The sequence below is a fragment of the Haemaphysalis longicornis genome, unplaced genomic scaffold, assembly GCF_048455015.1.
Source record: "Haemaphysalis longicornis isolate Haplotype H1 unplaced genomic scaffold, Haemaphysalis longicornis Haplotype H1 scaffold_12, whole genome shotgun sequence".
In the NCBI taxonomy this organism is placed as follows: Eukaryota; Metazoa; Arthropoda; class Arachnida; order Ixodida; family Ixodidae; genus Haemaphysalis; species Haemaphysalis longicornis.
The window spans coordinates 72,077,044-72,101,795 of record NW_027526225.1 but is presented as its reverse complement, the minus strand read 5'-3'; the positions used below and the strand labels follow the sequence as shown (position 1 = coordinate 72,101,795).

The following is a 24,752-nucleotide window of genomic DNA, read 5'->3' as shown; positions in this document are numbered from 1 at the left end:
TTTATTTAGTATTTTCTGGACCAACCTGCACCTACAGCGCTACGAAAATCCGTATCAACTATGAACATTGAAATTTAATGTCGTAAAATATGATGTAAAATAATTAAAACACAATGTGCTACAGCCGCAAAAACGCCATTGTGGAAGTTCATGCTTTCACACGCATTAAAGTTCGGACCGTGCGCAGCACAAGACGCAGCCTTAGCAGTATTTCATGCGTTGCAGTAAAACTCTGCACACTGGTACTTCTGCAGAAAGAAGAAAAGCTGCATAACAGCTACTCTTGGTGCACTGTTTTTGTCCAGTTGCATAAAAAACAGGTCTCACCACACACGCTGGAGTTTTCCACGTTACAATGAGATGATTGATGGGGGCCTTCTGGATTCCTAAAAAAGAGACTGTTGCCTCAGATGCTTCTTCTCTCACTCTTACAGGGAACAGCATCAAAATAGGTGGACGATTTGAAAAAAATTTTCAATGATGTGTAATAAATGTTTGAACACAAGAGGTGCTTTTTCATAAACATAATTTTCGAGGCATACAACAAGTCACTGCAGATCCTGTGGTGACGTAGGGACCATTTATGACACTCTGTATACAGCCTTTCAATAGGGCTTGTTCGGAAAGCGCCACACGCCAAGCGAAGCGCCGAATGCGTCGCCAGGCCAAGCATTTTTAGAGCCGTTTTCGCTACCGACCCTTACACACTCCCTTAGTCCAACGGAAATCCTACTAATGCAGTATAATCACGAAGGAGCTGTCTGTCTGCAACGTAAAATTGGTGGGACATAAACTTATGAATGTTCATTGTTTTTATGCATTTTTGTTGAAGCTGTTGCAAGTGTGGGATCAATGTCAGTCTGTAATTGAGTAATATACCTAGGAACTAGTACTACATTGTAACAGGAATGACAACGAAATTCATTGTAACGTCAGGGTTCAGATGGATCCCATGCACACGGGGAACAGAACGGAAGCACTTTTTCTATAATTTAGTTTGAAACTGTTTGTGTCCGCCCAGCCATAAAGTTTTTCACTCAGAGCTGGATTTGATGTTCACAGATTGACATATTACATGATTTGAAAGATATTTCAACATCATATACACACACAAAGCAGGAAATGGTCTGAGGCAACGCCCTCTGGTGCGAGTTTAGCTTGACTACAAAGACTGTGAAGCTCAAAACACCCCATTGACGCATGCCATTTCCCAGAACATGTAAGTTGGAACGTGCACTATGAAGTCTTAAACGAAAACTTAGTTTTTATATTTAGCTAGAAAGGGTGTTCAGCATGTTGCCTGAAATGCCGAATGACTTCAGATCCCTCAAGATGCCGTATCGCCAGGCCGTGTCGCAGTCCCTTGCAATATCAAAGAAGGTTGCATTACAGAACTGTTTATCAAAAAATACATCTTTTATGAATGATTCCCCCGCAACAAGATGATCACTGGTCGATCACTCCGCTCTGAATTCTCCTTGGCAGACTTCTAGAAGAGCACTGCACTCCAAGAAGTATGCAAGTTTTTTATTGATCATCTTCTCGAGCAGCTTCCACAGGTAGTTTGTGAGGGCGATGGAATGGTAATTTGAGGGGGGACGATGGGTAATTTTTCTCCTTCAGGATAGCTAATATTGCATCCTCCCTCCTAAATTTACGTAGGTTCCCCGACCTTCCTTTTTACTTTAATATAAAATGACGCCCCCAGAGGAATATTGTCCCTCCCAGGCCAAATATTATTTGAAAGCATGGGTACAAGAAGCTCCTATTAGATAAGACAATGGTTTTAGACTCTGTTTAAATGTGATTCTGTTCTTTTTTAATTGTAGTTAGTAAACCAACACAAATGTACATTTTTTTCTTTGTGTTTATAAAGTGGTTTGACAGGCCATGTAGTATGTTTTTTTGGCTTGTTCTTCTTCCTTCTTTTATGTTCTTTCTTGCTTGCCTTTTCCTTTTTTTTGTTTTAGGATCGTTTATTTATTCACTGTGTTGTTTCTCTTTCCGCTCATTGTATTTTGCCGAGACTGCCCAGCCTCGCAGACAGGCCTCTCTGGCTTATGCGGGCGGGATATTACAATGTAAAAGAGCTTGAATTAACCTTACCATTACTGTTATCATTATGGCCATATTGTGTTGTTTGAATGAAGAAGTGTGTCAAGTGTATCTGAGTATAAGTGTTGTAATATTGTGTATGTTATGTTGTCTGCCCATGAGGCTGATGGCTCAGATGTGCTCAGAGAAGCCCTCACCTTATGTAGTAAAAACAGGGAGGTGTAGGAGGCCTGTGAATTGTTGTCACGCAGGGAATTCTTTTCAGAAGCGCTTTTATGTCTTAGGAAAGTGTTAGTATTTTTTGCAGCACTGGATACGATGTGGAAGTGTTGCGCAAGCTTGTTAGCCTGGTCTTCGATTGTGTCCCATGTTCCACTGACCAGGAGACACATTCTTGTCCATACCTTGTGTGCGTCTCTGCATGAGGTAATGGATGTAAGGAAGGCGCACCAGCGGTCCCTTTTTGCCTCAAGACGCACACTCATTACAAAAGCCTTTGCGAGTTCAAACGAGACGAGGTTATCCTACGTAGAGTACAGGCGAAGGGCATCCCGCCCTTTGTTCTTGGCCTTTCGCGCTCGCCTGCAGTCCTCATTCCACTATGGCCTCCTTTGGTTGCGGGATCGACCGAAGGCCCGAGAAATGAGCTTTCACTGGCGTCGAGGATGTGTGGTGTAAGGAGTTGGGTTTCCTTCTTCAATTGTGGATGTATTATGGATGTGTGGTGTAGTTGAGATCTCTCTGCAAATGTATTTCAGTTTGCTTTTGATTCATTAAGCCTGTTAGGGGACGATGGACTGCTCGGGCCTTACCACTATATGTTAGTGAGGTAGGGAAGTGGTCAATACAATATGAGTTAGTGCCAACGTCTCCTCAAGAGATTAAAAGAGTACTGTCAAAGCGTGCGTAAGTGTGTTCTAGATTATGGTATGTAGGCTTGTGTTTGTTGAATAGGCATGCTCCCGAAGATGTAAGATTGTTTGGATAAGGTGACCTTGGCCATCCCTGCGGAAGGAGCTCCAAGCAGAGTAATGCGCATTCAGGTCACCTGTGAGAATGAAAGGATCGGGTAGCCGATCTACAAGACCCTGGAGATTGGAGCTTGCGAAATGGAAGTCAGGAAGGATTTAGAGAGAGAGCACAGTGTTAGAAGCCTATCAATTATTATGGTTCGAATGCCAATAGCGTCAAAGATGTTCTGTATTTGGATAGTGTGGCATGCCAATGATTTTTGGGCCAAGATTGCTGCAGTATATGGACGATGCACCACCACCGTTTATGCCCTTCTTACATAACAAGAAATATAATTTAACCACGTATGGGTAGGAGCTAGTTGGTACTTTATTGTAACGCCGTTATGCACAGAAAAGAAACAGGACGTGGGAGACAAGGAAACTGAATTTTAATAACTACAGAACATAAAAAATAAAATAACACACTCAAGAGACTAGGAAGTTTATCACGTCACTGCGCAGCCCTACACTCAACCGCCATCTACGCATGTGGGATAAATGCTTATCCAAGAAAGCTGGCAATTTCGATCTCAAAGATGTACAGCGGAACCGCAGCAGGCAGGTTAGTGTGTTTGTACGGCGTCCATATGTTTGATCTGGAAACAAGTGACCTTCTTGGATAAGCATTTATCTCAGAGGCGTGCATATCGCCTGCATGGAGGGATGCGCAGTGACGTAATAAACTTCGTAGTCTTTTGAGCATGTTCTTTTCTTCTTTTTATATGCCCTGTTGTTAATAAAGTTCAGTTTTACGTAGCGCTGGTCCTTGCTTCCTACGTCCTGTGTTTTCTTTGCTGCGCTTAACGTAGTTATAATAAACAAAAAATTCTGTATTTGGAGTCCCTGTTGGTTTCTTGGAGACACATCCCAGTTGGCTGATTGGAATGCAATAACTCACAGACATCATCAAGATTTTCAAGAGGGCCCCTGCAGTTCTATTGCATTATATTTTCCCTTGCCATACTTTAAGTTTAGAGCAACTGAATGACATGTGTGTTTATGTATCGTCTTTTGGGGCTTGAACTCTTCGATTGGTTTTTTCATCTTCTCTAGTGACCTGGACATCGCAGCGCATTCCTTTCGCTGCGATGGAAGCAGGAACGGCTCGACGTTCTTGTCGTCATCCGAAGTCATGGGGTACCCAGCGGAACAGACCCCCTGGACTTGGCACCTTTTCGGGTGTTCTTTGAGTGTGCTGCCAGTCCCGTGAGCGTGGAGATGGCCGCCGGTGGCATACGCAGCGCGGCGGGGGTGGGAGTCACTCTTGGTCCCTCCACATCCGTCCTGTCAATGCGCTCGGCAGTATTGGGGCACGGGGAGGCAGAGATGACAGGAGATAGATTAGCCCCATCAGTGCTGGTTGTTACCGCAGCCGGTAGTTCTTTGGCAGGTGGCGTGGTAACAGGTTGGACTGCCAGCGGTAACCCGTCGGGTGGCGAGAACGCTACCAGGTCGCTCTGCTTATCTGGGTTGGGTCAAAGAGGAAACCAGACGCCACCCCGCCCCGCGTTGAGCTGAGTCGGCGTACCTCTTCAGGACGGAACAGGCGAACATCTGGGAAAGGGATATTTTCTGTGACCTTAACATTGCTAATCTCCTTCTTCTGCTTGAACGTCTCTCATGTTGGAGAGTAAGCAGATTGGGCTCCCTGGCAGTTGCAGCAGTGAGGGTTTGCGATGGACACTTTTCAGATGGGTGGTCATGCTGGGTGCACTTTGCGCAGGTCAGTCGTCCACGGCAAAAGTTAGTACCATGCCCAAACCACTTGCATTTAAAGCAACGGCTCGGATTTGGCCTGTAGGGATGGATATTACAATGTACAAAAGCTGCCTTTACGAACTCTGGGAATGTGTACCGGTCGAAAGCAAGGATAATGTGCTTCGTCAGGACTTCGTGTCATCTCTCCTTATAGTGATGCGCCTCACAGCTGTTACGCTCTGATTTCTCAGGCCTTCCAGCAGGCCAAGATCTGTCTCGTTCTGGTATAGTTCGGAAATGACACCTTGACAGATTTTCAGCTCCTGTGGGGTGTCACCCTGGGTTCAATATTGGCGGTGAGAGTTTGAGCAACAAGGATCGTGGCTCGCTGTTGGTTGAAGCACTTCGACAAGGATGTCTTCGGTTCTTTGTTTTTCGGCCTTATATCACTCCCCAGTAACTCTCTTCAGAAATTTTGATTTAAGGAACACAGACTGTAAAGCGTGCCTTTTCTTGTTCAGGGAATTCTATTACCAAAAAACGGTGTTAGCTATCAGGCTTCGATACTAAGGGCAGAGTGCCCAAAATGAACCTTTGGCACGGCCCCTTCTCTGTGGACGATCATGTTTGGGGGGTTTTACTATTTACATTATGGCATTTAAAAAAAATCAGGGGACGGAGGTACTGTCTACTCTAACCTTGCCCTGATTGAGATGTCCGGGAGCTCCCTGCCTGGTAACCAGACAGGGAGCCCAACGGCCAGAGCTTGACCAAGGCTCCTACCACAACCGTTCGTGGTTTCGTACCCTATACGCTTTGACACATCGCCACGGTTGGTTTGAGCTTATATTCGGGCGCCTGGGGTCCGCGCTGTCACCAATACTGCCCCCAGAAATACAAAAGGTGCTCCGTGCGGGTGAATCTAAGTGGGCACGTTGTCTGAAAATGGTAACCTCTTATTGGTAGTGATTTAAGAGTACGTTAAAAACACCCACGCGTTTTAGTTATTCAGTTGCTATGGCGCACAGCATAGCGGAGGTTTACGTTCGGAGCTTGTCAGGGTATTTTACATTAGCTTCGGCAGCATAGTTGTTTTTTGTCAGGGTGAATTCATGTAGATTGAATTCTGACGCGATGAAGTTCCAGAATGGAACAATGCCAGCCTATCTTCTGACTACGGTGGCATTTTATCTAGAAAGTGGTAAAAACTGGGAAAAATTGTCTCGCTGCAGGAGTTCACGCAAGGTGCAACATTTGTTTTTAAACCTGGAGAACGAGCGCCGGATGGTGAACCGGGCCGTTAGAGCTGCAGTAGGCAATTACATCCCACACAAGGGGAGCCAATCTCCGGGAATAATCCCCTCAAGATCATCGCTCATCATTCCCCCGGCTCCTTCCTCCGGTTCCCTCCCCCATCTGGGGCCAATAAACATTTAAACTACTACTAATATTGATTCTTATTTTCAATAGACACTACCACAGTACTGACGACTTTTTTTCATTATGAATCCTTTTACTAAACGCAAAAAGCAGGTATTAAGACCCAGTGATCTTGTAGAGACACCTCCAATGATTCATTATGAAAGGCGCCCTACGCAAAGCAGCAATCTAAGCACTATTTCGGAGCACATAAAATTACGCCCCATTTGGAAAGTTTCTGTCACAAGAGTAGTTCGGTCATATTAGTATCTGTTTAAATTAACAAGATCGCCTAGAGCTAGGATTCTGATTAACCCACAGTTGGCTATGAACGTCGTTTGCAGGGACGAAGTGTACTGCTTTTGCAATGAGGTTTTCTTAAACATAATAGTAGTTCAGCGGTATCTAAACGCGAAAGTTATGATATCAGTCTGTCACTCGGTTCAACTTTTTGCTGCCAGGTCAGTGAAATGGCCGTGTATTCGCTTGCTTTTGTGCAAATGAACTACTGGCACGGCTCGCATATATGACATATCATTCACCAAAAGCAAACCTCGCGCATCTTTGAGGCAGAGTATACCACATGAGCAAGAGTTCCAGCAATTTTTTTATTTGGTATACGCGTTAGATAGGTCTTTAGGATTTAAATTAAGATTTCAAAGAAGAAGCGTTAGGAAACGTTTCTTAGGGGAGGCGGCATAAAGGAAACACAAACACAAAAGATGTTAGCTCAAAGGTTTACGAGAAAAACCAACAAACAAAAACATTACGGGGATCACTCGCAACTTTCCTTCAGTGCGTAGGCCAAAGCATAGTTAGGCCTTTAGTTGGTATACTCTGTTGCACTTGACGGCTGCTCCCGTCCCCAACTCGAACAAGGACGCGGGTTCGATTCCCGGCTGTGGCGGCTGCTTTTCTGATGGAGGCGATCAGCAAAAACGCCCCTGTGTAAGAGATTTGGGCGCACGTTAAAGATCTTCAGGTGGACAAATTATCCGGAGGCCTCCATTACTGCGTGGCTCATCGCCTGCGTTGCGTCGGAGCGTTAACCCCTGTAATCAACCAAATCAACCGTTCCCACCTGGAGAGCACCAATATGGAGATAGTTCCTCTCACTCGCTATCGCCATGAGTCTCTTTCCCCCCCCCCCCCCCTTGGGTAACTTTGCATCTCCACGGCCCTGTTGGTACGTGCACTGGGGGACTGCACAGTCTTGGCGTGGCTGTTTTCCTCTCTTTGTCGAATTCCCCGTCTCGCGCTGCCCGGCTCACTCTTGTTCCAACCACAACTTGCGTCTTAAAGATACCAAAAAACACAAGAAAACAATTTGAATTCAGTACAACTTTTATCACGGAAGGAGCGAGTGGGGAGGGGGAGAGCCGGAGGGGAGGGAGGGGGACAGAGAGAAAAACAAGTTACGTGGTAGAGACGGGACAACCCCCGAACTCGAAACGAAGAGATGTCGGCTCCAGTTGCCAGAAAAAAGAATAGAAACACAAAAGAAATAAAAAATCAGGCACCCCATCGTCTCAGGATGACGAGGGTTGAACACCAACATTTCTCCTTGCGGATTCTTGGGTTTTCGTCTGGCGTTTGCCCAAGGCTTCGACCATGCAAATGGATCAATCGTATAGATGCCGGCTTCATAAAGCGAGGGACCCTGGTTCGATTCCGGCCAAGGGAAGCGCTTTTTTTATTTTTTAACATCAACCACGATTATTGACCATCACCGTCAGAAAAAGGTGGCTTTCCTGCAGGCCATATTACAGACGTTATCAGTGAGAATATTGAAGCTTAGATTTAAAAGATACTGTCCAAACAGGTGGACAGCGAGCACTGCGGAAGCGGAAAATTTGAAGTAAAGTACAAATAAGGCATTCATCCCGCGAGGAGATACAGGGGAGGGAAAAAGTGTGCGCCGTGGGTGGGGAAGAGAGCACAGGAAGTTGCTTGATATGGGCGGCAGAACGCTATGGTCTTTCAGTGCGGTTTCCCGCGAAGGAAGCAGATTCTCGGGAAATAATTTTTTCGGGTGGGTTTACCCAGATAGTCTTGATTTGTATGTTAGGTCATATTGCTCAACGGCGTGACCTCTATTGGTTCTTTCAAAAACAGAATGTACGATAGCTTCTTATATTACATTTTTGTAATAACTGGTTTACTTACTTTCGGGTGTTGTTAATAAAGTGCATGGTAAAGTTTACTTTGTTATCCAGTATGTTTTTTGTGGTAAAATAAAGACATGTTTCCTGGATGGTGTGAGTTTTGCCTCTATAGTTGACCCCATAAACCCAGCGTTGATGTGATTGGTTGTATTCCTGAAAATGTGTGAAAATAAAATAATTGCAATGTAAATCATAATAACGATAACAAAAATATATCTTTCACCGTGATGTATAGATAACGCCATATACTAAAGACGTTCTGTCCATGTTCATTAGTCGGTTTTCTTAATTTTTTTGTGAGAACAGAAGAAAACCTAAACATGTGGTAAGCCCACAAAAAAGTAATGTTATACCAAAACATATTTAATTGCATTTCAACTTCTCGGTAAATTAAAAAAATGCATCTTTTATGCTATGCCTTTTCTGCTTCATCACATACGCCAGTACTGTTACAAGACTGGAACCAAAAGAACACATTTGGACCGCCATTGTACCCACCAATAAACTTGATGATATTTTATTTTTTGTGGTGTCGACTAACCAAATGGCTTTATAAAATGATAACAAATTTGCGATTGTGTGATAACGAATACACAACTTTTTAAACGTTTACCTTACCGCTGGACTTAAACAAAGGTATATAATTAAGTAGAGATGAGGAAACAAGCTCGGATGAACACTCAAAGGTTTGCCAAACAGACAACTCGGGTAGCGAACAGTAATGGGGGCTTTGTATTCACAAAAGGTATGCTGTATGTTGTCTACGCGCCGTCTACGTATAGATCTGTAGGCGCAAGATGTTCCATGTGCTGCCTAATCAAGAGGGATATTCTTAATTACGAAGTTGTAGATCGGGCCAAATGGCGAAATTTGCGTATGTTATGATCACCTTATTGCTCCAACAACAACAGCATCCGGGCTACCGCATGGTTTGAACTTGTCACACTCGCGCTGATAAGTTATTTGCGTGTGCGTTGCATCATGGTGCGCTCTCCTGCGCAACAATTCTGGGACGCCGACGATGGCATGACGTGAATGGTTATTTTCTAAACGAGTGAGCCATCTCTGAGGCTTTATTTTCATGAGCAAAATCGCTGCATTAGTATAATATTATAATATAATATAAAACATTCCGGTTAAAATAAGCATTAATTAAGATAGAATATCCTTTCAAAATAAATTAGCGCTTTTAACAACGAAGAACGACGACAAACCAATCTTATTTTGACATATTTGTCATCTGGCCCAAACGTCTCTGAAATTTTAAGCAGACACCACAACATGTTGCTCCAGTGTGAAAAAATGAAGCACGTCATCCCAGACCCACCACGCGTGGTGTATCGCCGAGGAAGAAACATAAGACACATTGTAACATCATCTCGATCAAAAGCAAGGAGTTTCACAGGTTCCACACCATGTGGAAAACCCCGGTGCAAATTGTGTCTGATGATGACACCAACAACATGAGCTCAGAGCAGGGAATCTGACTTTTCCATGCAGATAAGGGGCAACTTCAATTGTGACACTGCAAATATAGTTTACCTCATTGAATGTGGTGCTTGTGGTGCGCAATATATTAAACAGACGGAAAATTGTTTTAGAACTCGCATCAGTAATCACAGATCCGATGCGAAAACAAAACCTTATCTCCCCCTTTCAAAACACATCAACTCTTAAAAACACCCGTCGAATTTACGGCCACGGTGCTCCAATCAGGATTTCAAATCCATTACGACAGGGAAGCCTGCGAATCTCATCTGATCCACAAATATAACACTCTCACAAGGGGTATGAATGAGTCTCCAGGAAGGCTGTCGTGCCTTCAAGCCTCGACCTTGTAGCGGCACGTATCGCATCTTACCACTTCTCATGAGCTGGTTGGCTCATCTTTGTCAACAGGTTACTTTTCCGTATGCTTTAATGCTTCTTATGCACGAAATCTTGCTGTATCCCATCATTACACTTTCCAAGCACTATTCGGTTTAGTGTAGTCAATAAGTTATTTTTTCCCGCTTGCCCGATATGTCACCTTGTAAGCTATTTGTTGTTCACTGATATGGTTCGCCATGTCCTGTGATTTGTACGCGCGTATTCTTTGTTGGTTCTTTCTTTTGTCGGTTTGTTTACAGAATGCTGTGTGCGAATTCATACTGCCATTGATGAAAGGCTACGAAGTGTCATTTGTTTCCTAGATTACTGGAAATTATCTGAAAATATGTGCGTCACATTTTTTGTTTTCTTTTTTCTTTTTGTCATTATGTGCAAGCCCTTGGTACTTTCTCGAATATAAAATGTAAGCTACAAATTCGTTATATCTATCAATTTCATGCCATGAGTAGGGGGCTCGTTGAACTGCTCTTTACTGTGTGCTGTTTCTTTGTTTATTTCCTGCCCTGTATGTCATTACTCAGGGCAATCGTACAACCTGTGCTCTTCCCTTCTTGGGTGTCTCCCGCACCCCTCCCTCGGCATCGGCGCCCATCGAAGGGTCATCATTGTCCGCTTTGTGCCTGGAACGCGGGCTGTGGACATTTGTGGCTATTATCTGGTCTCTTCGGGAAACGGCGGCCTTTTCCTTTGAGGCCGCCGCCCCTCGCTAATCCGCCCTCCTGGGCTCTTGAAATTTGACGTCGCCTTCTGCCTGAGACATAGCTGGCGTTTCGCATTCCCCAGTGTCTGTAGGACTAATTGTCGATTCCACGCTTCCGCCTTTTGCGGCAGTTTGTTTCCGGTACTTTGGAGTGAGATGCCCAGCACCCCATCCTTATTTATTTACTTTTCTTTATATTCCTGTGCGTGGGTGTGCGGTGGCTGAATGCAACACACTTCCTGAGTGCCTCCCTTTTGCTTTTCGCCGCGTTGTACATTGAGATGGATTACCTGCGCGCCAAATCCTGCACTACGTTTCTTCACTTTTCACTTGTTTCTTGATGTACTTTATTTTTGTACCTTCTTTAAATCATGTGTCAACGTGCTCCCAGCGCTCCCTGCCAGCCTTTACATGCCCTGTATTCAAACCTTTTACACAACTTGAAAAACGCTGGACCCCAGCCGAAACGTCGTAATAAATGTTGTTATGTTTTTCGTGGTGATTTTAATCGAATATACTAATTTATTATACAATTCAGCTGCCAAGCCCTGAACTGTTATATATATATATATATATATATATATATATATATATATATATATATATATATATATATATATATATATATATATATATATATATATATATATATGTATATATATATATAACACAGAAATAAGGGTTGGCAGTCGAGTTGGCACTCGACTGCCAACCCTTATTTCTGTGTTATTTTCAACGAGCCCCTCATTTCCTATTCTGATTCGCTACATATATATATATATATATATATATATATATATATATATATATATATATATATATTTATATATATATATATATATATATATATATATATATATATATATATATATATATATATATATATATATATATATATATATATATATATATATATATATATATATATATATATAGATATAGCGAATCAGAAACGGGTAAATGAGCGGCTCGGTGAAATAAGACAGAAAGTAAGGGTTGGCAGTCAAGAAAACCTCGGAAAGCAAAGGGGAGGTTGTGGTAGTTCATAGAAACCGATGAATTTTTTGGGTCAGAAAGAAACTGGTGAAAAAATGCCCGTGGGGTGGGATCCGAACCCACGACCTCAAGAATACCGGTCTGGGGCGATAACCACTATGCTACCCGCGGGGCTCTTTCCCCACCTCTTTCTCGGGTATTTAGTTAAAGTATTTTTTGTTTCCTCCACGTGGCGGTGGTAGCCAGCGCTACTGGGACTACTCGGGGTGAAGGTGACTTTCTTTTTAACCCCTGGGCCGTGACACGACTGTCTTCGACATGTCGATTGTGGTCGACCAGCATTGAACTCTCTTGACCTACCTTTGGCACCAAGACTGCCACAACGAAGGCCCTCGCTAAGCATGTAGCGAATCAGAATCGGGGAAATGAGGGGCTCGGTGAAATAAGAGAGAAAATAAGGGTTGGCAGTAAAGAAAACCTCAGAAATCAGATATATATATATATATATATATATATATATATATATATATATATATATATATATATATATATATATATATATATATATATTCGTCATGTTCAGAATAAATCAGTTCTTAGTTCGCCGCCTACTTGCGAGAGAGTACGTTTTTTTCTTGTGACCGTCTCTTTTTTCATACAAGCGCCATTTAATTTCAAAAGCATCTTAAACCAACTAGCCCGACATCAAGCTTTATTGCCGGAAATTAAAAAAATAATAGAACTTTACATAAAGTTAAATAGAGCAAATAGGCATAAAAGCTCAATCAAGTAAAGTATTCGGATTTACTTAACAGCAGTGCAAAAGGTGTGCGAGAAATAAAATGCGCCCCGCCCTAGCCACTTCTTCTTGGAGCGCGCTGACTTGGAGCGGTTACGTCTCTTCAATAATCATAGATTAGCATGAATAGCGTCTTTATTAACAAGCTTTCAAAGATGTTTCTTTTTTCAAAAAAATATCATTTTTTCTTCTGAGATTTTTTGAACCCCCAAACATTGTAAAATTTTCTGCAGAAAGAATCATGTTCTTATCTTACTTTGTTCAAACGTTAAGTCCAAGTTTCTAACACCTGGTGGGGGGTTCTGAAACCGAAACTAATGTGGTGCAGTAACATAAACCGATAACGCAGCGAATAAACAGCAGCGTACATTAGAAATTTTCTTGTATCTTCTAGTCTGACACCAAAGCACTTTTTGAAAAACAATGTTTGAGTCTTCCTTTTTTCAAAAGATTGCTTTAAATGTCGATAAGGGGGATGCGGGGCCCCATATTCGTCTCTATTCACTTTGCGCGCGCTTTATGATACTGCTGTGAATGCTAGCACACTGGTCATTGTTGTTGCAGCTAGTCTTACAAAAAATAGTAATAACATAGGCTGGACGTTTTAATAAAACATCGTAGCCAAGTCCAGTAAAGGAGGCAACAAATGTGAGAGTTTCGTGACAATCGGTACAAAATGAGTGCTCCATTCAAAGACCATGTAGATGTGAATGTATCGGTTGGTGCTGCAGAGCTTGTGAACTTGGACAACGATTGTTAGGGGCACTGCGAGAACCCTTACTGCCAGTTAATAGGCTTATAAGCATGCGGACCCTATTATTTGTTTTTTCGCAACTTACTTAGGTGACCTAAGAAGTCCACGTGGTTTGCCCATCCTACGTTTTGGTATATACGGGGCTGTGGGACATTCTAACAGTGGCCAAAGAAGTACAGCAGATATTTTGAGAGAAGTGGGTATTAAAGGTGGCCTACCAAACTTCCGTACCGTAGCAAACTGTACCAATGACCAGTATCAAGTGAAGCAGGGTAAGCGCCAATAAATGGTGGAGACAAAACGCCTCCACAAGAAACTACGGCCGCAACAAAAGCCAAAAAAAGAAGTAGTGGCAACTAAGAAAAGCCCTAGATATGAATCTGGTGCATTTTAGCGGTAGAGGACAAGAGTATCTGGTTTCAAACAACCGTTTTAGGCTTAAAACAATCATACCTTTTCACAGCGCTTCAAACAGCCCTTCTCTTAGCTACGATAACTTGAGCTAAAGAGGTCTTTTGAACTTAAATAAAAACATCGGGCCGTCACCCCCCTGGGTAACCAACGCCGGACGATCCTGAAGCTGTCATACATGGTTGCGAAGTTGCCTTGCTTGGCCCCCTACTAACGCGACGCAAAGCGGAGCGACGAAGCTGAGCCGACGGTGAGTTAAAGCAGCATTTATATACAAAATGTACACGGGTATCGAGGGCGTTACATGGCTAGCACAAAGGCGACAGCATGTCTAAACTTCCCACAGGGATCCGTTCCAGAAGCGAGCGGTTCCAATTCCTCCAATCAGGACTCTCCGCTGGCCGCAGTTTGAATTCCAGTGATGGATGCGAAATGGTTGCATATGGTCGAGTGGGCAGACGGAAGGTGACTCTTTGGCGCCGTTTCCCGGCATGTAGGTGCACGTTTGCCGGGGATCGTTGTCAGAGGCGTGATGTCGCCCACCGGTGGCACGACGCCAGGCCCAGTGAATTTGGGTTGGGCGCTCTGGCAGAACACCGCCTTCACTGTCGTTAATTAGCAGTTCATGGCCGCCGTATCTTTGAAAGGGGTAGCGATTCTGGCGCGTATACTTTTCCAGTGACGATACCACGGACACCATACATTTGAATGCATTGGCTGCTTGATTTTTGATAACAGCCCTTTATTGTACAATGCAAGGAGCTGATGCTCACGTTATTTAAATTCTAGTAAAGACGGCGGCGACGGTTGCTTGATAGTTCTTGTATTACCAAGCTGCTGACACCTGGCGCCACCAGTATATGTGAATAGGCATTGCTGCTGCCTAGGCAAATTTCAGCACATGCGGCCTATACAATCTACAACCCTTGGGCGAATCCTTGTTCACGCAGACACTTTCTATGTTACGTACAGCGTTTTGCTGCTGTAGAAAAGTTAGTAGTTTGCGTGCACAGCACCAGCAGCAATGAAACCGCTCAGCCATGAGTTATACACTTTATTACAGCACTAAGTGAGAAACAGGCCCAGCATCCGATTATTTTTATTCTCGTCGCTCTTTGTCTTTTATTCACGCACTGCGGTCGCCCGAGTTGTATGAAGCCAGGCTCTACACTCTACCTGCCATTTCCGAAGCACTAGCACGCACAACACACGTGGGCGGTACACCAGAGTCCTTGATTCGAACGCATGTGTACATACACAGGGCAAGATTCATAAAACAGTAAGCACAACGAAAAAAAATCAACACCCCTTTCTTAACAAAAAGATGGTTAAAACGCGAAGCGGTCGCTCATGCAAACTGAGTCAGACTCCATGACTAAAATCGTAACTACTTCGACCGTGTCAGAATGACGGAGTCAGACAGACGTCAGCTTCCTAGCGTTAGAGACGCAGGTTCGATTTCGACCACGGAAAACGTTTTTTTCTTTCTGAGTTGGGTTTTCAACAGTCCCTTTTGGCGTAACGATGGACACTACCACGGAAGCTTAGGAAGTTTGCAACACAGATATTGGCGCTTCGTACAAGTCCACAAAAATGCAATAAGGACAGTGAATAAACACAGGGGGCCATATCTTCACAGCTCTTCGCTGCCCAGTGAATCGCAGTAGCATGATATCGACAAAAAATTACTAGAAAGCCGGGATTAAAAGAGTAAAGAACCACAATGTCGCAAAAACCACCTACGCAAACTCCGCAGAGAACGCCACCATGGAGCAACGCCCCACCAGGCGGCCCTGACACGTCTTTCAGACAGATAATTTCCTTGTTTGTCACTTTGTTTTTTTTAATAATAAATTAGTTAATGCTACATGCAAAATTACTTTTAAAATCACTGGTAGTCATCACTGATAGTCATTTAGGCACACGCTAGTTTGTGTCATTTTTCCCGTTTTCAAACCCAACGGGGACACACCCAGCTTAAAGGGCGTACTTGGAAATAGGTGAAAAGATGTGCGACTATACTCGTCGAGCTTCGCGATCGCTGCGCTGCTTGCCGCCTATTCGCGGTGGCGCGTACGAGATGACTGCTGCGCAGCTGATAGCGGCTCATGTAGGGTTTTGGTTCTCTTACGCTTCTTTTCGCCTTTCCGCACCCTTAATGACTTGCTATGGTGACGTCTGTAAGCAAATAGTACGTTTACGGCATTTAAAAAAAACAGCTGCATCCTGATAGATTACTCGAACGCCAACAAGAGATATCTGGGCACGCCATACTGTGGCCTTCTTCGCCGCTCGCACGGGCGTCGGCGGCGGGAGCACCATGTTACCACTGTCGGCTCCGAATGTGTCAAGCGCAAATGAATTCTATTGTCGCCTCGTTTAGACGTGATGCTGGCACAGTGAGGGGTTGCTTTCGTTTTACAGCACGGAATAAAAATGCGGCTGTGTTTCGAATATAGGCATCGTAGACAAATATGATTCGGGGATGTGCTTAGTTAACACCTGAAAATAAATTGTGCCTTTTATAGGAATAGAAGCCACGCGAACATGTTAAGTATATTCCAAGTCTGTGGGTCGGCAAATGCTTACCTACTCCCGTGTGATAGCGAGGACCAAGGCGAGTTACTGAAACCACGGAAGAATGAATGGTCCGGAAGCAAAATTAAAAGCTTAGGCGTGAATGAAAAAAACCCAGTGCACCTTCGGAAAAACGCAGTGCACCTTCGCCTTAACTTAAGCAAGGTTGGACTCACTAGACAAACAAGATTCGAAATGCACTGATATTTTCCAAGACACAGGGGGGGCCTAACTAGTGTACAAATGCGGACCGAAATCAAGGAATGACCGTTTTAATAATAACCCACACAAGGTGCGCTTTCACTTTTTTTTGTTTTTCGACTTTAATAAACAGCTGATCCGGGGGACACATTTTTTAAAGTGTACAGTAAGTAAGTTCACAAGCGAAAAAAAGTGTCGTTGGTAGAGTGTGGTATCTGATTAGGTCCTCTGATTCCACTTTTCCGCCAGATACTGCAGGCTCCCTGTGTCATATGACGGTGTTTCGAAGAAGCGTTTAGTTGCGGACGCGGATATAAGCGGAGGACATATGTAGCAGGTGATGACTATTTGCGAGGGCTCGACTCTATACAAGATGACCCGGGCGCAAATTCTTTGTGCTGACTCCCGACTGTATAACTTTGCATTATCCATCCTACTTATTTCCTAGAATGTCTGTGAAATGTATGCCACATTGGCATGTTCAGGGTAGTGATCAATATCTGAGGTATGAAGCGTAATTGGCGTGCTGTCAAGTATGAGTGCTCCTCCAGACACACGAACCGACGTATATCGTAGTGTATAACCGTAGCATGAGCATCTCAATAAACGCTGCTTACGGAAGTACTGCTAGTAAATTTCAAGGCAGTGGAATTACAATCAGCTCCATGCATATGCCGGTTTCGCGACACCGGCCTGCGACACACACCTGGCGCTTATGAGGACCGAATGTACCGCACTAAGATCGCGTAAGAAGCCTTTACACTCACGTAAATACACCGCATTTGCAAACAGAGTGACTGCTCCACATAAATTTGTATTTCCAACGCATACAAACGAAAAATATCAGTCACAAACGTGCCGAAAAGCAATGGCGATAGTGGTGACCGGGCCGGAGACTCCCGCGACTCCTTTCGAAACCGGCCGCTAGGGGGATTTCAGTGGTGCCCCTACAGGCAGTGCTCGAGGCGCATACGCCATTTAAATTCGCCATGTAGCTGAGCCCGAAGAACATTTCGTGCAAGTCATTACTAGTGAAGTTTACTAACGTAGACATGTCTGACAATTGTACAATACCTTAATATTCTATGGTGGCTGCTAGGAAAATTTATTCAAATAACACTCTCTACGAACTCATTGAGGCAGCAAATGCGTCGCAACAAATAACGGTTGCTAAGCGTCATACGGGTCGAAGAATACTATAGCGTTTGGGATACCACAAAGAGATACCAGTAAAAAAAACTATAGAACTAGCCAAACAGTTCAGGGAAACCCTTACGGTGTCACCCCTACACAGAAACATTACGTCGATGGATAACGAGGCTAGACGTAAAAATAGAGTCAGAGGCCTTCAAATTAGATACGGTGACAGGACTGACGTCCTATACACAGACCCAGCCGAATATCAGATGAAAGAGCTTTCGCGGCAGTGGCGGTTACGGAGAACGGGGTCCCCGTCTCGTGCTGCACGGTACTGAGCACGGACGTAACAGAGAAGAGTCAGCCATCACTTTGGCGATGACTCAATCAGGAGCAAAAACGATACTGAGTGACTCGAAGTCCGCCATCAGAAGCTTCGATCGAGGAAGGATCATTAATGTCACATAGAGAATACTCGTGAACACCAAGGCGTCAATCGAACAGGCGACGCTAGTGTGGGCACCAGCTCATCGGGGTCTCATCGGGAAGGAAAACCGCATGCGACCACCCGAGGTCTTGCAGTCCGGACAATCGCCGCCTCCACCATGATAGGCTCAGTTCCTGCGTGCACAGAGTGCCTCACGAGGGAATGCCATGGGCTAGGAACGTTCTACGAATTAACAAAATACTATAAACTAGTGAGGAAAGCACTACTCCCTGCTGATCCGTAGCTTAACAGTAAGGAGGAGTGTACTGGCGGGGGTTACATACGGGGTCTTCCCAAACCCCTTGTTGTGCAGTCGATGGCACCCGAAAGTATTCGATTCCAAATGCAAAAATGTCAAGACATAGCCGATGTCGTCCACAAGGTGTGGACATGTCCCTCCTACAACAAACCTCACAGAAATGCTGCATTCAGGGAGGCCCTGCTACTCAGCCAGCCTCCAGCACTCAGACAAAAGTCGTCGGTCTCGCCCTTGAAGCCGCCGTCTCCCAAAGGATTCTGGCCGACTGAAGGGAAGGGGGGGGGGGGGCGGGGGGCCACATTTTTCTGTTCGTTTGTTTGGTGCAAATTACGTTTCCCCTGCTGTTCGTACTCGCGAAAGCGTGTTCTCTCACGGAATTCCTCGCTCGGTGGCAAACTAAGTCGGTGCGTTAGTCGCATCACGCGCCAGACCTTCAAACTTCACCCGTATACCGACGCTTGATTTGTCTTCTTTTACTCTGCCTTAGTTGATTGCTTTTGCAAGTTCCTGGCTGCCAGCTGGTAGAAATCGCTACACTTCGGGCATTCAGAAAGGAATTAACGGAAAGACAGTAAACAAGCTTCCAATATTAGCTGTATTGAAGTGTGCACCGGTGTAAAATTAGGACAAATTTTCTCATTAGTTTTCCAATATAAAGTGAGCTTCCACGCCAAATTCGAAGGTCCATAAAGTTTACTATTTGGTTAATCGGCCTCTGAAAGCATACTCATCTCGCCAAAATTTTGGCACCGTAACAAATCGCCCATAATTGCAACAAATCCTTTTTTCTAATAACCTGCAATGAAGTCTCTAAATCGAACTTTGACATTCCCCTCGAAATTTCATTGTAGCACCTACAACTGCTTTCGTGAACCTTTCAGGAAACACGTATTCTTTCCCTTCATTCAAAGTCGCCAAATAGATTTTATTAGGATCAATACTTGTTAACTTGGTGAGGCGACAGAGAGATATACAGTGAGCGAGGGAATATGGTCTTTGATGCTACTGGTGAGGTTAAAATATTGCGGTGTAGGTTAGAATATTGCAACCCTTCAAATGCATCTTTTGTGGCTGTCAACAGTCACGCAAGAATATTACAGGTTATGTTGAAAATAATGTGATGCACTGACTCACCTTCAGGATGTCTTGATGCCGAAAGTACTTTTTTTCATTATGCATACGTTTTTCCCCTGTATGAAGAGCATTCGTGAGAGTTCCGATCGTGAGTATTAGAAAAACAGCTTCAAAGCAAGTAAGTGGCATGACACGACCTTTCAGGATGTTCCCTGTGCTACTTTTGTGGCGTTCCGAAAAGTAGCTTTGTTACAACCTAATGGAGTCTTCATCTGAGTAGCGAAACGGAAAGCCTTCTTATATAATTTTTTGTGCTTAGCCATTTACCCACAAAACTAAAATTTGCTGAGATCCACCGGAAGATGGATGACGACTTTGAGTAATTCAGATCCGACCTTTACCCCGCGGGCAAACAAAAAATGACATTAAATGAGTAAACGTCTTTAGTACTAAAGCCAGCAGTGTCGCGTTTTTCCAACAGGAAGACATGATAATGTTTGAAAAAGTGTGGCGGGTCTAGCGGCTTCATTACTAAACAAAAAAACAAACAGCCTTTTAACATAACCGGTAAAGGCGTGACTATGCAAAAGTCAAATGAGGGTGGAAAATATTTTGCCACATGTGGACTAAAATCAGTAACACCCAAAAAAGGTTCCTTTTTACGAAGCTGGTGTTTCATATCAAGTTTTGAGCGCCCCAGCGTCCGTCGCCCTTAAATTTAATTTTGCTTGCTTAACTGCTGAATTAGTTTATTGAGAAAGCTATTTTTTCTTATGATTTTTTATAATAAGCGCTTAGTTCATCCTTATAAAGGCCGGTTTTTTTTAGTCAACGCAGAAGGCGAGAAATTACCAGTGCTACGAAAAAAAATGTGTTGCAGTTGCAAAGACTCCCACCGGTAGTACCATAAAATACACGCAGAAAAGCCGCCTTGTAGAGTTATGCGTTTCGGCGGCAGAGTTGCGGTGGCCCAGAGCATCGGCGTGAAGACGAGCGCCCAGCCGGTGACCAGTTCACGTCGGTCGAGTCTGGAGGAAGGTGTCGCATGAGCATTGACAGGAGTGACTGTATCTCACGTGTAACTCAATAGAGAGTAGGAAGAAAAAAATAGGTCAGGAGAGGTATGCACTGGTAGAATGCAGTGAGAAAAGGCATGCATTTGAAGAAGGCACCTCAAGTTGGCAGCCAAAACTGTAAGAGAGAGGTGGAGTATAACTACGAAGAATAATATGAACCGCTTCATGTGGATCGGTCGCCAGATGACCGAAACAATGATCAGATGAAACGACAGCCCTAGGTTCATGGCACGGCGCTTACTAAGGGCTACTCCAATAAGCAAAAGCAAGATGTACAATATCTACACCAATTTACACAGCATATGTTCAATGCTAATGGATGTCGATCGCATAAAAGAGGTCGGGCAAGGCCCGCCTCGACCTTACCTCTCGCCCAAAAACATCAAACCCCTCGGTCTGACTCCCGAAACCACGCCCAAAGAGACATCCCAATTTGAGAATGAGGATGGCCGGTTGATTAACCCATACTAGGCCACTGATTGACCACTATGACAAAACAAGCTTAGGGGGTTAAAAATAGTCATGGAAACTCGAAGGTGTTCTGCAAAACAGAAATAAAACAGAAATAAAACCAACCAACCAAAACAACCAACTGGCAAGACTTGCGCCGGTGGTGGCTTCTCGCCCGGCCCGTCTTCAAGCACTCCCCCGTGCCGCCAAAAGCTCCATGCTTTGTCATTGACAAATCCCAGCCACCGAGTATCCAGGGTCCGACGTCGAACGAATGGAGACTTCGCCCAGTAGTTAAACAGTGCAACAGTGGAAGAGAGAACGTATAGTGCCCCCTTCCCACCTTTGATCCCTTGAATAACCTTTAGCTCCCATCCGCTGCGGGCATTGTAAAGGCGGTAATCCCGGTCATTAAAATTCAATGAACCTTCTCCACCGATTTCCCAAACGCATGAAATAAAATCCTACTTCAAAAGCTAACACCGCTTGTAAGTACTGTCTGGGCCTGCTCGTCGGGTAAACACAAAACAGTGGCGAACAAAAAGAAGCTTCTGCCGTATCTTCCCATGCCACTCCCGCCCAATTAAGCTCGCCCAGCGTAAAACCCTAACGCAACACAGGTTAACACGCTACAGTCAACAAAGTGTGTCTGGTTTTCGGGCGGTTTTAACTATAAGATTATGTTCCCAAACTTAACCAGTGGGTACTGGGAAGTTGTCTGCGAAGGAAACCGTAATTTTCGGTGATTTCCCGATGTGTTAAAAATACCAAAAGAAACGTCTTGGTAACGCCTTGTTTAGGTTTAAAGAAGGGCCTTTATGGGGTGTCAGAGGTCTTGCTTGAAGATGAGCAGCCTCATAGCACCTTTGTCAGGGTCCACACCCCAGTCAAGGTTCACGAAGGTACGGGGTGCAAAGAGCTTGAGGGCAACTTGAGCAGTGGTGCTCTTGAGGAAATTTTGGGCAGCGTGTTGCGGATATGATAATATAACGAGAGGGGTCGGCGTTTCTGTAAACGTGAAGGCAATTGCCTCCACCCCACGGGCTGGCATGGCAAGGTCCAGCAGTCATGCATCGACCTAACCCTGGTGACGCAGCGGTGCGCCTATTCATGGGAGACCGCCACCAGCCCGTGTGGTTCTGACCAATACCACATACTGGTTTACCCCGGGCAACCACCACAATCGAGCCGACACAACGGCTTACACAGTCGACTTCCGCAAAGAACTGACCATATGCACTGAGGACCCAGAAGTCGACTATCTCGCAGGAGTCATGCGGAGCGCCGACAAAGCAACGGTACAAGGAGAGGTACCTCTCTGCATGCCTCTCCCGAACAAGGAGCAGCTTCGGCTTCGGGCCCGCCGCAACCAGATACAGAGGAAGGCTATGCGAAGCAAGCGCCCAGAGGGCTTGACGCAGTACCGGCGAGCAGACGCCCAATGCCGCCGACGGGCACGACAGCGTCGCAGGCAGGCCTAGGAGTCGCTGGACCCTCGCAGGTACCCGGGTAGAGCCTGGCGTATCTTTAGGGCTCTGCTGGGGCCTACGAGCACCAACCGGCGCCCCTGCTCGCGGTCGCCATAACCCAGGGCATCACCAAAGGGTCCCTGGTGGAGTTGTTCGCCGGCCAGTTTTGCAGGGCCGCTCAAACCCTGCCTCCAGTTTCTGCGGCCTCATAGGACGCGGCGGCCGCCGCCCCACCCGACCAGAGAGAGTATCCCTCTGCTCCACGTACAGTCAGGATCAGTTTGAATGTTATAGCGGGAGCATCGACCAAGCAAGACGACAGTACCGCTCCGTGGCACTTTTTTTAATTCGCGAAGATGAGATTATGCTGCCCTCCCTCACCCCTTGGCTGTTGCCTAAGATTCGTGTGACGAGATGCCGGAGCTAAAATGTCTAAACGCTCAGCTTCTTGCCGAGATTAAACAACACCGGGAGGAAAACCGGCAACTCCATAATGAACTGCTCGCACTCAAGGCAGAAATCAGGCAAGGAATGAACCATGCGCCAGAAAAACGCAAAAAAAACCTGAACACGCCACACCAGAGCCCGCAGAAATACCACCTTCAAATTTAGCTTCCCAACTCGCCAATATGACAGAATTTGTGCTGGCACAAGAGAATACTCAAATCGCCGAAACCGTTAAGCAAATGATGCCATGTTAAAACAAATCACACAACGAATAGATACATTAGAAGGGCAGGGGCAGGCAGTCACTGCTCGTCACTCTCGCCGAGACCTGAAGCCTTACACCAGGCCATCAGCCCTGCAAGACGACGCCGCCACCTCTCAAGATGGCCCTTACCAAAATAGGCGCACTTCTCAGCAGGAATCAAAGCTTACCATGTGGCAATGAAACTGTAGGGGCTACAAGAACAAGTCAAGCTCACTAGCTCAGTACATTGCTACCACTGAGGATTCACCCGATATCATTACACCTCACGAAACAAACTCCCCTGCGAAACTTCCTGGCTTCGTCACCTATGAAGATGGACTCACGAGTTCTCTCTCCACGCTAATAAGCAAACGACTCACAGCTATACAGCACCCACTCCAGCAATCGGAGCTGATTGGAATACTCACTGAAATCATACCAAGTAAAGTTAAAGTGGCACAGAGTGATACGTGTTAAACATATATGGTCGCCCCAGAAGCAAAGAAAGTAATCTTTCTCATGTCATCAAAAAAGCACAGCGCAATGCATCCTCTCATCCACTTGTTATCATGGAAGATTTCAACGCGGCACACCCCTTATGGGGCTGCAGCTACACTAACAAAAGAGGGACCACCTTGCACTCCATCCTCCAAGAGGAAAACTTCATTCTGCTATCAGACACACATGCTCCCACGCGTTTGGGCAACAGTGTCTCCAAAGACACGTCCCCGGATCTCCCTATTACCACAGGAAACGTCAGGCTATGTGGTATCACACGGGGGAAACTCTGGGAAGTGACCACTCCGTCCTTGCCACCACAATACTTGGAAATTTATACGCTGCCCCACTAGGTACAGCCAAGCTAATGGACTGGCCCGAAGGAAACCGAGCACTTTGAGCACATTTCCTCTTACACGTTAGGTCGCCCTTCACTCTTTGCGAAAGTTACAGGCAGCCAGCATTCCGAATAGACATCCCCGATATCATAGACTTGAGCGCGGCCGCAGAACATACCACTGTAGCTCCTCCATGCCCATAAGCTCTGCCACACGCGTGTATGTTTGCCGATGTTTGTTACGGTGAAACACTGGCACGTTTTTTGGGTTAGAATGAGTAAATTGCTCGCATAGCCAACCTTCGTAATTCATGCGTGAAATGGCTAAAAGTGGAAATTTACTACACGTCCTCTTACGATTCGGGGACAGAGAGGACCCATCCGTGAACCCGACTTTTTCAGGTTACTGTGACCACCTTTTCTCGTCACCATCAGATAACACAATTTCATCTGCGCCCTTTGGCTAGATAAAGACGTAAAAGTTCGAAATGGACGCAAATCAAACTTTTGCATATTGTGATGCATGTGAGTTTGCGAATAGAGCCCCATCTCCAACGCTTGTATGATTAGGCTACTGGCATATTTGTTCACGCGAT

The 24,752-nt window shown here is 45.1% G+C and overlaps 1 long non-coding RNA gene across 1 annotated transcript in view; it reads right to left on the bottom strand.

Annotated features, from left to right (window-relative positions):
• Positions 1-19,909, bottom strand: part of LOC144162018 (uncharacterized) — a 77,292-nt gene extending 57,383 nt beyond the window's left edge. The window contains exons 1-2 of the long non-coding RNA XR_013320573.1: positions 19,696-19,909; positions 8,352-8,503 (exon numbers count right to left, since the gene is read on the bottom strand). This is a non-coding gene — a long non-coding RNA (uncharacterized LOC144162018). The remainder of the gene's footprint in view (positions 1-8,351; positions 8,504-19,695) is intronic.
• Between the last annotated feature and the right edge of the window lie 4,843 nt (positions 19,910-24,752).